The sequence below is a fragment of the Oryza glaberrima genome, chromosome 10, assembly GCF_000147395.1.
Source record: "Oryza glaberrima chromosome 10, OglaRS2, whole genome shotgun sequence".
Classification (NCBI taxonomy): domain Eukaryota; kingdom Viridiplantae; phylum Streptophyta; class Magnoliopsida; order Poales; family Poaceae; genus Oryza; species Oryza glaberrima.
The window spans coordinates 9698242-9713142 of NC_068335.1; the positions used below are offsets into that span (position 1 = coordinate 9698242).

A 14901-nucleotide genomic window follows, 5' to 3' on the forward strand; every position below is an offset into this window, starting at 1 on the left:
GCACTTCCAAAAACCTTATGAGTGCCTTCTCCCGATGTAGGGCGTTGAAGGCGAAGGTTGTGGAGACCTGCTCTCCGGGTTGTCAGTGCATGCCAACGAGCAATAGCGTAGTACAGAGGAGGAGGCAAACCTTCGATTGTTTTTGCGTGTGTTGCGAGAAGGCGACAGCGCGGCTTATATAGAGATAACATGACGCGTCATCAGGATGCCTGCATGAACTACAAAGTGCGTAACCAAACTGGATAAGTCACATGTAACCAATATGGACTCCACGCTGCTCCACGCACATTAGGTTTCCAAAAATAAAACACCGAAGTTTGCAGCAAACAAAACTATAAAAGGAGATCGTGTCTGCCCAATCATGAGGAGCCAATTTTGGTGGACCATTTGTTTCTCTAGTTCTTTTCATCACACATGTTTCTAGACCTCCCCTAAAGGGAGGTCTCTCTGTTCTAGAATAAGCAAGCTGTACTAAAGGTTCACATGTAACCACTTCTCATGAGGAGGGTCTTTGTATTTTTTTAAGTAATTATTCTCTAAGTCCAATAGCAACTAATTCGTCAACTTCCTAATCTGTCGTGCTAGGCTAGATCGCCCTGCAAGCGATAAAAGTTGTAGTAGCCAGAATTCAAGGCAGCTATAGTGAGGAGCAGCATCAACAGGATGACAATACACATTTCGTCAATGTTGTTGACAGATGAGGTGTGATGTTGGATCTGAGATGTCCGTGCCCGAACCATTTCATATAGTGTTATGTTGTGTTGGAGGGGCTTCTTCTTTTCTACTTCCATTGGTTGGTGTTGGCAAACGAAGGCACTAGAGGCGAAAAGTTATCAGATCGGATCGAATGGATCCAGTATTGACAAGGGCAGGGTGGCAAAGGAGCCAGTACGACGTGATAGAAATGTGGACTCGGTTTGCATATCAAGTTCGATTCAACATGGTTTTTGGTGCGACAGGAGTTGTCAGGAAGTAGAAGGTAGAATGTTAGTTTTCCAGTATTTTCTTCTTTTTATTTGTTTTATCAGTTCTTAGTTATGTGACTTGGAATCTAAGTATTCATGTAACTTTTAGCTATGTATATCCACTTCTAGATATAGAGTATCATGATTTCTATCGATTATCTTATAAACATATACTAGCTATCTGCATCTTCTTAACGTTTACATAAGAGCGGTCTAGATCTGTCTAGCTTGGAGCTATAGTTGTCATCTTTTTGATTGACATGAGAGTCAATTACATAATATACTTTATGACGTTCTGATATGCAGCCGTGCTTGTGCAGACAATTGCACACCCGTGCACTTCCATTTAGAAGCCTTTTGTATTGTTCTGCTATCTGCCATAGTAGAGTACATAAGCATTGTTGTACTTTGGCCACCATTGGGAGATACAAACAAATCCATCATGTGTGCCAACTCAATTAATTAATGCTTGTGTGCAACCGCAGCGATTTAATTTACTCTGATGACATATATAAGAGATTGTATAATTTCATATTGGTTTGTAATTAAGAACTTATCCCAATTATTTATACACTAACAGAAAACATGTAATTTTTTTATGTACAACGGATCGAATGTTGCCTCGTACAATGGAGCAGCGTAGACTACGTATAATATATTACATGAAGAATTTTAATAATTTTGAGATGACATTTATAGAATGAAACATAGAGGGATATATCATCTGTGATGCATCATGTCCATGCATGGATGTCCTTTTATCAATGGAAAAAAATATTACCGAATTCTGGTGTAAAAATTAAGTTTTGTATTCGTCCAGACCAACATTTGTTCTGTGCATTCCAAGTTATTAGTACACTGTCCATCATCTAAAAATAGCCGACTCCGTTTTAATATGAATTTCTACAAATTAGTGCATAAGTTTATCATTGTACAAATTAATGTGTGAGTTTATAGAAATTTCTAATGATGAAGATTTGGATTTCTAGATTAAAATTGTGATGAACCCTTTGAAGGAAGGCACGTGATACTTGAGTATGTTTTCAATGCAATTAGTTTTACTGTTTTTGGCTATGTTTGGTTGGTTTTTCAGCTACATCGGTAGCAAATATTTTTATTTTTTTGGGTACACATTACATGTCTTTCCAACATTTTAACTGATATTAATGGTGTATATCTCTCCAACCTCCAACAAGTTCTCAAGAAAATAGATAATGTTTATGGTGAAATACGCTGTTTCTCACAATATTGGGTTAAAGAAAGCAATTGTAACGGATATATCACTATAACATATGAAGAGAAAGGGTCATTTACCACTCTCAATGGGTGAAAGCCACATCATCTCGATGTCACCCTACGCCCGCATGGGACAGCTTTAGAGCCACCCGAACGAACAACGGTGTTAATACTATGCCATGCATGGCCTTTTAGTTTGACAGTAGCGCTAATACGCGTGCAAAGCTCGAATTGTAGTCCGCACGCTGCACCAACTCCCCTACCACGCGACCCCCTCCTGGATTTTTCATTTTTCTTCATTCCGACTTCCGAGGCATCATCCCACCTTTTCGTTCTCGTTATAATCACTTCATGTAAGCCCGATATCTATTAGAAGTAAATAAATTACTATTGGGATATTTTAGTACTAATTATTTTTCAAAACAGTTAATAAGGTCTCTGTGATTAACCCAATATTTTAGTACTAATTATATTCCAAACTGTTAAGGTTGCAGTGATTAAATTAGCTCCCCATATGTAGCATCCTGGTAAAGAAAAAGGGTTAATTGGATCCATGCTACTGCAACTTTGCCAAATTTAAAAAATACCATTACTATTTCAGAAAAAGTGACATATGGGAACAGAGACGGTGTGAGAGATGAGACGGAAAAGTGACGGGAGTGTTATGGTTCCAATTTTAAAAATTTTCATTAGCACGTAGCCGATATGATGAATAGTGGCATTTTTAAAATTTGGCAAAGTTGCAGTGGCATGGATCTAATTAACCCTAAAAAATCATTAAATTACTAGTCGTTCTTCGCTAACCAGTGATAGGAAATATTTTACTAACCATAGTACGTGAATAATAATTTCTTTTACGATGGTTCATGCTAGTGCTATTGTTACAACCATTTTGTGAGTGATACAATTACACGCATGTCAGTAATTCAGAACAAGTACAAAGGTTATACTGGTACTAACCAGGCTCGAGGCATGCAGCATCATTCCATCAAGTTTAATGACAACACCTCAATACATCAGCCTACAGGTCCACAGCACTCAATAGGAACCATATTACAGTTACAGGTGAGTTCAAGACTTCAAGTGTTCACACACAGTGACAAATACAAAATCATTACAACCAAAATGACATAAGTGGTTCTTAGGCTCCTTGCAGCCTCTAAGGATTTTCTCCAACAACACCAATTCAATTCATGAAAGCAAAATACATCCATCATCTTCTAGTCTCAATTCTCAAATAGCAAGTTCCTACATAAGTAGTTCAGTACACAAAGTAGAAACCACATTAGTTGTGCGTCACACTGACAATATTGACTAAGGAGGGAGAAATCAATTTATATTTTGTTGTTGCATAAGAGTGGCACAAGTGAATCGACAAACAATGTTCAAGAGAGAAGAAAGCAATAACCTGAAGACCAAAATGTAGCTTATTGTTTGTCCTTCTCATCAATTGCAAAACAAAGAATTATAAAAGAAATAAAGAATTAGTTTGTAGTTAGAAGAAAATCAACTAATTGCATAACAACACAAGTGCAAATTATATATACCTTTGTACTTGTTTTGAACCCTTGTGAGCACATTAGAGCTTCTAACATCTTAGTAGTGAGCCGACTAAGATGCTCACTAAGGTCTCTCCCACTAGTGCTAAAGCTGATTCTGAAGCAACTGTGCTAACATGAATTGCAAATACTTCTCTATCTATCCTCCTCAAAATAGGGAACTGAGTTCTAGCCACCTTCCACCAATTTGAAACATTGAAATTATTTGTATGAATGTCCACAAAATCATCATCCAAGTAATGGTCTAGATCAGTTACTGCTGGCCTTTTGGTTGCAGCACGGGCACTAAAGGCTGGATAAGAAATCATTTGAGCCAACAAGTGAAGGTGTTGTTGATTTGGTGACATCTTCATCCTCCTCAACATGGTACTCACACATCAATTGAGCCATTGAAATTTTCATTTCATTAACCTTGTCCTTATGCATTCTTTACCAGTTGTACCAAGTAAAGACTCATAACACATAAGCAGAGCTAGAGTTTTAAAGCGAGGATCAAGAAGAGTTGCAATGCCCATTAGTCCTTGAATGTCTGACCAATACTTATCAAACTTGGTTACCACGTTAACAGACATGGCCTCTACTAATGGATTGCCACAAACTGACCACCACATAATTTTCTTTCTAATCTCAACAATCTTGGTGAAATAAATAATAGCAGTTACATACTCAGTTCTAGATAACATCTCAGTTATGTCATTAAACAATCTAAGCCTCTGCACAACATCCTCAGCAAACTTCCATTCTTTCTAACTTGGCAAAGACTCATATTACTTGTCTACACGGCTTGCTCTCATGAAAGCAGCCTTGTAGGGCACAGCAAAACTAAGCATTTTGAGAGTGGAATTCCATCTAGTCTTGCAATCAAGGGTTATCTTTTTGTCTATAGTAACTTTAGCATACTTAGCTATCTCCTCAAATTTTTCTATCCTTTTTGGGGTGGATGTCCAATAAGCTAGATTTCAATGGATGTTCTCAATTGCATCTTTCTACTCACAAAATCTGTCCTTTACAATTAGATTAAGGATATGGGAAACACAACACATATGTAACACTTTCCCATCATTCATAAGCCTACTTTTGCTAGTATTTCTCACAAGCATAGGGATTACCACATCATAATCTGGAGTCCTAACCTGATTCCAATGGAGTCAAAGTGATGGCAATGATGTCGGTGACACTGCCATGGCTGGCTAGTAGGCGGAAGGGAGAGAGAAGAGAAGAAGAAATTGGGGAACAAGATGGAAAATATGACGGCGACAGCATGGTTCTAATTTTACCTATATTTGGATGGCATAGATATAAATACACGAATTATGATGGTATTTATCTAAAACAACACATTTATAATTCCATGGATCCAATTAAACCTTTTTTATAAACTTTCTCAAACTTAAAATAAGTTTGACTAAAAAGAGTCAAAGTGACATAATATGAAACGGATGGAGTATTATTCTTTAGACATATTGGACTTCAATAGATCCATATGGCACAGCCCCTTACGTTTCTATTGCTAGTATCCTGCATGCCACAACAAATATTTTGTCTGTAGTAAGTAGAATTATATATAAGAATAGAAGCATGATCGTCTTCTTTGGACACTCCAAGATGGACACGAGAACGGCTCCTCTTTCCTTCCTCATAGTACTGATGCTAGTCACAAATTCTGCATCTGCTGGTTTGCCTCCTGTCTCCTTTTCTGCTTGTGATTCCCCCACCCATTTTGCTAGTGTTCTCCCATCACTTCTCTTGTAACTCTCATGTTGGGTATTTCAATAGTTCTCTTTGTAGCAAACTCCACATGGTCTAATAATCGCCAAAAAAACCACATGACCCCTTTTGATTCTACAGATTTATCAAACATGAGTTTCTTTGAGACATGCTTTAGGTAGTTGACTTAGACGAAGCATATAAGGATTCTTGTTTTTAATAATCGTATGCTAACAGGCAGTAGTTACTTGGGTTAGATTTCTTACCCCATTTTCTCTCTTCTTAATCCAATAACATGCACATTTCCTGTGGGTTCTCAATTATGCGATTCATGTTGCATACGTTATACAAAAGTATATAATGATCACTTTTCTAATGAGGCCACATGTACACACATCTTTCTTTTACAGATGAATGCAACATAGTCACTGTGGATGTAACTTGGTGCACAAAGATTCTGTGCAAGCTTGGATGCATTGTATACAGGGCCTCGCATGGTGGGGGCAAAATTAAACAATATTGGTGTGAGGGCGGTTGGAAGGGAGGTGTATGTTATTGTGAAATGTGCCATGGGTGATATATCCATGGGCTGCCTGCTTTGTAGCTATATGCCATGAGAGTCAAACCAAGAATAAGAGACAAATAATAATATGTAATTTCCCATGACTGGTATGCATATATATAGTATGGAGATATGATGTGTTTTCCTCTTCCCATGTCATCATTTTGCATGGTTTTAGGTTCACAAAGGTGCCGTGATCAACACATATCTAGCTATCAGCTATGTATGGTTGTGTCGTCCACTTCTTCATGTCACCATTTCACTTTTTTTTTCTATGTTGGTATAAGAGTCATCTATATATATTAGGATGTTTTGACATGTTTTAATCTGTGCATACACAGTTGTACACACATGTAGCCCTTTGTTATGTTCCATGATACACGGCTATGTTCTTCTGTTTTAGAACAATTCATAGTGGGAGAGCACAGCAGCACTTTTGTGCTTTGGTCTGCACCACTGGGAGATACAAACAAATATATGATGTATGCCAAGTTAATGTTTCTTTGGATTTAGCACTACCTGTTGAACCAAAATCATTTGGATAGGTGTGAGCTACATATATTAATCCAACCTCTTCGTACATATAATTCTTGTTGATAAAGGAGGTAAATATTTCCTAAAAGTCACACTTATCAACATCTCCAAATATTTTTTTATATAGTCGTACCAAAAAAACATTGCTTAGATTTACATTTTACTGCTCTACACTAGAATGCACTATAAAAGGATATCTAGGGATGAATATCAAAGGGATCAAGACAATGGATTTGCATACTGTCACATCCAGAAATTTAGCCCAAATCTCTAGAATATTCTGTGTATAAATCCTTGTCTAGGAATCAACCAGGGTACACAAAACGACAAGTAAATATACAAATCCAAACGTAAATACTCCGTAAAGCGTAAAATACTTAGAGAAGAGGCACTTAGTCCTCACACCGACAAGAAAACTGCAGCGGAAAAAGACGATGCTAGCAGGGCTTCAGCTCCACTCCACAGGCAAAACTCAACTGGGGTTATAAGCCTTGGTCCTCTAACTTCATCTTCAGCTTAGAAGCACTACACTTCTGAAAGGGGGAATACTAGCAAGGCTGAGTATAACCACCGTACTCAGCAAGCCACACCAATGATGCATGCGTGCAAGGGAAGACAAAGAGGGGTTTGTGGCTATTTGCATAAAGGCGGTTGTAAACATTTATAGTTGAAAACAGTAAAAAAGCAATATTGAATCTCCACTGAACAACGCTACCCCACGTTGAACAGGCCCAACCAAACCACCTGAACTACACCAGTTTATTAAGTCAAGTTAATTAATAGAGTGCGACTTATCACGGTGAGCTGGTTGATCACCCATAACCGCGGGCTCAGCTATTCAAATAATTTTACTCTGGCTAGAGGTGCACAATTGTACCCACAAGACACAACCCACCGGCATGTTACTGCGCCCGGCCGGACAAGTCACCATGTCAATTGATTGTGACAAGACCCTTCGCATAACTCCCCCTAACCAATAGCACCCACTTCAAGTTTCCCCCCCTCCTTTTAGCCTAGTTGGGCAGCCCCCTCTTGCGCCTTTGGTGAATCCAGAAGCAAGATAGACCGCAGCATGGCCCATCCATACTCCATCATGCCAACCCTTGCCTTGGTACGTCAGAAAGGGGAAAGTTATACTACAAGTCCAGCAGTTGCCCATTCTTGCTTGTGGTAAGTGCGGTAAGTCTACCAGGGATTCCCGAGAACCGGTCCTTAATTTCCATGGGTGCGACTTAGCAAAACCATGCACCCACAGCCCACCATTATGTCATATTTTAGTTGGATAATTGTGACCAATGAAACATGGCCAGATGTCTCGAGCCTACGGCTCATCAAAATGCTAAGTGTGAGTACTATAGTTATCCCATTTTGTGAGCTAGCGGTAATTAAGCATGGCTTAGCATATATAATTCTAGCTAGGTCAATATAAGAAACAAAAGCTAGTCAAATTATCACCCAAAGTTTGATAAAGGACGGATCACAAGTAAACACGGCACAAGCGAGTAGATAGGTAATCCCATAATCCCATGTAATTAGCAAAACATGCAATTTTATTTGCAAACAGTAAAACATTTGTAAATTAGGTTCAACATGCTTCTTCAAAAAACCTTCTGAACTCTTATCCTCGCGAACGCGATCTTCCTAAACGGTAGATTCTACACGCTGGCACACAAAACGAGGAAAACTCTAATAAAAACTAAATAAACAACACATAAAAGTAAACAAATATGTAGAACTCAATTTTAGATGAATTTTGCAAGCTGATTGGCTCAATTGGAGTTCGTATAAATTAGTTATGAATTTTAGAAGTTTTGAGCCATTTAAATTAATTTCAGGAATTAAACCAAATTATGATGCAATTATTAATTATTTTCTCAAAGGAAAAGGACGATGCTGACATCATCAAGGGTCCAGCGGGACACGCGGGCCCCATGAGTCAATGGCACAAGGAGGCAGCCCACGGTGAACTCGGTCCGCGTGTTATTCCCGCGGTGCACGCTGCTCCCGCTTAATCTGATCCTATTTTGTAGCATAACCAGAACCATCGGTCATTCACTAGAACTATCGTCCTGATCGTGCACCGTCCACATGCAAAACACCGATAAACAAAACAAAATGAAGTTTGGAGGACATATAATTAGATAGATATTCCACTCAATATAGGCATGGTACGATCTGTCTCTACTTCATTTTCAAATTTAATTATCAATCAATCCACCAACTGCAATGAAAAAAAATGATTAGCTCCTGACATTCTATTTAATAATATTACCTCCAGACCATGCATCAAAAACTAATCAAGATGTATAACATATAAATCATACTGACTTCAAAATTCCATGTTATTCAGTTAAACATGCACTACGATCAAGATGCATTCTATAAGCAAATGTTATTTCCCCAGTTCAATAATGGTGCTTGTCTCCATTGACTGAGTTGTCTAATTGTCATCGCAGGCGTAGCAGACACACTTGCGTTGTGGCCAGGTGCCCTCGCAGCTGTAGCTCCTCAGGTGCTTCCGAAAGAAGATCTTGCAGTTCAGGTAACACAGTGGCTTCACGCATATGAGCTTTGCGAAATCATAGCTGTTGCAATGCTCCTCTGTACAGGGAAAATTAAATAGAAATAAAAATGTGTTAACATGTGAAAGGAATGATTTCGAAACGTAGTAGAACCTAGCATTCAGTTGGAAAGGTAGTTTTTGAGTCGCTTCCTTCTAGCACGTGGCACCCCAACACTTTGATAGCATCTACTAATTCAGGACATAATTTGAAAGCCGTATTTCACAATATATATAGATATCTGCTTTTAGATAAATATAGATAGATAGATAGATAGATAGATAGATAGATAGATAGATAGAAAAGGCATCCATGCAAAGACATGAGAGAGAGAGAACCTGCATGAATGGAAGAATTTCCTAGAAGCACAATCAACATGAGGAAAAGCAGAGTACCAGTTCTCTCCATTCTTCTTTGTTGGTTTTTCTTTTGGTATACACAAAAGAGGGTAAGACAAGGTGGATGTAGGATGCAAATTTATATGTACCCACCTTAAAGGAAGGAAAATGCCAATTAACACCGAATTCTCCAGAGTGCTGTCTTTATAGCCTTCTTTATGAAAATATATATATTAAAATTCAATAAATAGATTTAGCAAATGATGTATGCCATGACTAGCTGTAACGTAGACATTAATTGACTTTGGAGCAATACATATTTAATCTTACATTTAAGGAATGGTGGGATTGGTACATATAGCATTTAATTGTTTCCAGCTGTGATATTACAAACTCAAGAAATCGAAAATATTGTGGTTATTCATGTACATTATGGTACAGTTTTTTTTTTTCATCTGCAAGAGATGCTCTAGAAGTCTAGAGTGCCTAGACTTCATCAAGAAGCAAGTGGACAAGTTTTTTGCCATCATAATTTAATTACAAGGCATTGCTTCATGAAAAATACAGATAATTTGAGATCTTAAGGATGTTACTCTTCTGTCAAACTAAACATGACAAAACATACATATTGAGCCTCACATAGTTGTTTATATATTTTTACCTAGTTACATTCTTGGGCCGAGTGGACATTTCTTGGTCTTATAGTAGTACCTCCAGTGGTGGAGGTTAAAGCATAACAGTGCTAATATGCTCGCTGTTGCATGGTGAGAACAAGCACCGCTCAACTGAATGCATGCGTGTACACTTATATAGTTGCTTATGACAGCTCTTATGACAACATAGTGCTGGTGGAATTAGGAAGTGGTCAAAACCACCGTATATAGCTCACAGCAAGATATATATGGACCGCAATTGTGTAAGCCTAAAAGATACAAAATGATGACACCAACAAGAAGACAACATAATATGTGTCACAGGAAACTACAGTATTAGCACCTCCATTTTGAACGTTGCTGACTTTTGGACATAGCATTTGACCATATGGCTTATCCAAAACTATATAGTACTACTTATTTTGTTGTGACTTGTTTTGTAATTAGTGATATTTTAAGCCTGGGTTATATTGGTTTGTAAATTTGCATGACGAATGATCAAGCATCATATCCTTTAATCATTAATAAAAGGAGTACTTTTTTTTTACAATTTTTCACTTTACAACATTTTAAAAAAATGATCATAATGTTTTGACCGGTTGAGCCTTGTCTATTCTCATTTGGTCACTCGCGTGCTAGTGTTGCACAACCTTCCTTCCAAAATCATAGTGCAGCGCTGGTCTCCTTTGCTGAACTTTTCTTTAAGCACAAGCACATTAACCAGTCAGTGGCATTCTGATCAGGTTTACCGATTTTCATATAGGGAAAGAGCATGCAGAATTTTCCATACCATCCATGTGATTAAAATGGTTGCATCAAGCGAATTGATTCCTAACCGAACTTATGCAAGTATAACTCTGATTAGGAATTGAAATATGCAAAAAACGTATAGTTGGTACGAAACAAGGGAGTTATTTACTTGCATTCATGTAAGTACGGATGGTGCAGTTCTTGTGTCTTGACCTCACAGAAGAAGAATATAGTGTATGGTTTTCAGGAGATTGTCCTCAAAGCTTAGCATCATTTGAATTTTATAATTCCTTTTGAGAAGTGACCCTTGTTCTCTTCTCGCATGACAAGATTAACACAGGAAATTTCTTTCATCCTGATTATAGTTTTTCTAAATGGTTACATTTTCTGAAAGGGCATATTTGGATTACGGGATTTTCATTTTCTCATGGTTCCGAAGAAATTTCCCTAGCATTGTCGCTCAAGGTTGATGCATGAGCCCTCACCTTATGACCACACACAACACTAGGGAAAAACACAATGAAAGTTGAAAATCCACACAATAAATAGATTTCTCCCCATTAAGTGCTATAGGCGAGGGATACCTACTTCACTGTTTTTTTATCTTCCATCTCACCGAATGAAAATAACTTGTTACACTCGTTACAAACCATTGGATCTGCATGAGAAACTAATCGAGTTGTAGTACAAGGTGCACCACACTATGATCAGTATGCATCCCATGTGTGAACATTATTTCCCAGTTTATAGTGGTACTTTCCTTGCAAAGTGTTTACTAATAGCAAGCATAACAGACGCACGAGCGATGTAGAAAGGTTCCTTCGCACCGGTAGCTCTTGGTATGCTTCTGGAAGAAGGTGAGACAACTCAGGTAACACAGAGGCTTCACGCATACCAGCTTTTCAAAAGCGTAGTCGTAGCAATTCTCTGGGTAGAACCAAAGGTAAAATAAATCCACAACTCGTGAAGGTAATTAACCTTTGAAACACACATTGCTAAGCATGTTTCAATAGAACTAATGAGTGGAGAAGAAAAATTGCATCCATGTGATGTGTTAATCTATTTTAGGTTCAACATGCATGACATAAACGATAAGGATGCATGGATAAATAGAATGGCGGAGATAGAAAACCTGCATGAGTCACAGTACTTCCTGCAAGCACAAGTAGCACGAGGAAAAAAAGTGTAACATTTCTCCTGTTCATGTTCTTGTTTGTTGGCTTTTCCTTTTGGTCTATACGAAAGAGGGTATGCTAAGATAGTTATAGGAGATGTGAATTTATGGCCTTCTAAAGATGGGATATCAATTAGTAAACTCGATAACCATCCAAATAATTTATGTCTAGCCTATGCCTCCCAGGTCCAAACACTGGTTAAGTTGGCATATATCATGGTTTTGTTTGCTTCTCTTAGCGGTGGAGGGTCAATACACAGCAATGCTACTCTGTCGTTTTGTTGGCTCTGAAACATCAGAAAATGTGTGTAACAAACAAAAAGGTTATTGAACTGCTCGTGGATGCAACTGTCAGCATGACTGTGGTTGTACACTTGAATGTCAAAACATCATAATGTATAGAATACGTTTCTTAAGTCATTATTGCATCATGAAGATAAATGACATCACAACTACAGAGAGCCAGGCAGGATATATATGTAGACATGTGACACAAAATTGCATATTTTTTTCCACTTTGTGTCATATTATTAATTTGTAGGTTTGACTCCCATAACACCGAGCCAAGCGAGCAGCCATTGGATACGTCACCCATAATCTCACATTCCAGGCTCCCATCCAGCTGCCTTCACGTCAATACTATTGGAAATCTAGTCATAAGTCCGCATATTTTAATGTAGAAAAACATAGTACTAAGCATGACATGTGTATAAAACAATGATTAAGTTGCAATGCTAAATATGAACATGCTAATAACAGTAATAGCATCATCTAAAAATATGTTTAATACTAAGGTCAATAGAGTGATATACCCAGAGAATGCTCTGGATGAAGAGACATTGTTGTTGTTATTCCCTCCCCTTCCATTGGCGTCGTTTCCGGTAGTGGACAGGATCGGAGTAGTCGACATAGAGGAAGTAGTGCAGAGAGCAGTCATGCGTTCTACGCACTCCCCAAAAACTCCCCCTACCCGTGCATGTACTTAGGTGAATGGAGTTTTGGAGGCCTGCTCATCCTGAGTACTTATGCGTGCAAGTGCTCAGAACCAGGGAGGCCGAAGCAGCACAGGAACAGAAGGTTGGGAGGTGTGTATCAAGGAAGAAAGAGAGAGTCAGGGGAGATGAATAGAAGAATGTTAGGAACAGAAGGTTGGAAGGTGTGTACCGAAGAAGAAAGAGAGTCAGGGGGAGATGAATAGAAGAATGCTTTCTGTCTATCCCGGGAGATAACTAGCGCTAGAGAGAGACGTTTCCAAAAGGAATTAATCCAATTGATTGTTCCGTCCGTTTCTGAAGTAACGAGTTTCTATCAGTTACGCTTTTCCCTCATAAAAAAGTAACTTCATGAAGAAGAGTAGATGTCTCGTCTGGCACGCATGCCATGCCTCGCCCACGGCCTTGGCCCAGCAGGCTCGGCGCGCGCGCGCATGTGGCAGTCCCACCACCATCTCAACCCTAGGGTTGAAGCTGGAAAAATGGTAGAAACAACCAAGCTGGAGTACGGTAGGGGTAGAGGAAATTTTCGGTGGAGTGGTGAAAAGCATTGAGATCGGAAAGAGAGGCTCCGTAAGATCGCATAGAGTATAAATGGAATAAGTCATGTGACATGATCCAATTCTCTATTTATTACACTTAATTTCTTTTATTATGGTATGGAAATGCATTCATTTTCTTAGCATTGATTCTGATCTGCAATACTATCGGAGTAAAGAAGCGATCTGAGGAAGAACGTTGACCTAGACACTCTCTTCGTGGCGTGCCAACTATTGATTCTAGATATCAGCAACAAAATTATGGGGTATATGGAAACACTTATAAGCTAATGGTGACACAAGGAAGATTTCTTTTATAGGTTCAGGCCCATGGAACGAGACAATACCCTAGTTCCTTTCATTGATTGGATCTTATGTCTAGAGTTTTCAACCAAGTATGTGGATGTGTCCCTGTGAGGGTCTTCCTGTTTCACTTATATGTATGTGGGAATCTAAATTACAAGTGGTTCCTTTCCATCCTTCCACCATAGTCGGGATAGAGAGATTTATATCTTATCTCTAATCTACCCACATATTGGGTTACAAATTAGCCTTATCCCCTCCAGCAACATGATATCGCTACTTGGCCCACATACCACCTGTTAGCCCAGGCGGGAAGAAAGCCCTCCGTGTTAATACGCGGGTCCAATATAGTCCACAATGTTATTATTCATTATTATTTGCAAATAGTTTCATATATATTGCACCGTTCAGTTATTCGCCACAGTATTTGTAGATTACTTCATGCAAATAGTACAGTTGCAAACGGCACTATTCCCTCTGCCTGTGCACCATGACTCCCTGACCTTGCCGTGGTGACCAATTGCCCTCATCCCGCACGTCATCTTGCACAGTGGGAAGACATAGGGACATGCAAAGTCGGGGATACGGAGCACCAGACAATCCTCTGCAAAGAGCATATCCATGGGATATACGAGAGCACTTTTTTAAGTACCTTTCTGCGTAACATTCATGCATGGTATCAAAAAAGCTCAGCAAATGTGAGACATATTATACTGCTGGTCAACATCAGAATTTGGAGTTTTTCAAAACCATTTTTTCAAGTAGGAGTTTTAAAAAGATCAACCCATGAGGTTTTACTTTTGAAAATGGACATTATGTCGATTTTTGCATAGAAACTCACTAATTTCTCTATTTACTTTTGTTGAAAAAAAAGTTGAAAAATTTATGATATGGTATTTACATAATACCATTATTTGCACAAGTTGTTATCTTATATTAAAGCAGAAAGTATTTTATGATCGACTACACATTTCATGATTTTAAAATTTTTGTACGGTTAATAATACTAGTACAAATTGAAAATGAAA

At 38.5% G+C, this 14901-nt stretch overlaps 1 pseudogene; it reads right to left on the reverse strand.

Annotated features, from left to right (window-relative positions):
- The window catches only part of LOC127785818 (uncharacterized), a 37513-nt pseudogene extending 23017 nt beyond the window's left edge, over positions 1-14496 (reverse strand).
- Positions 14497-14901: the final 405 nt, after the last annotated feature.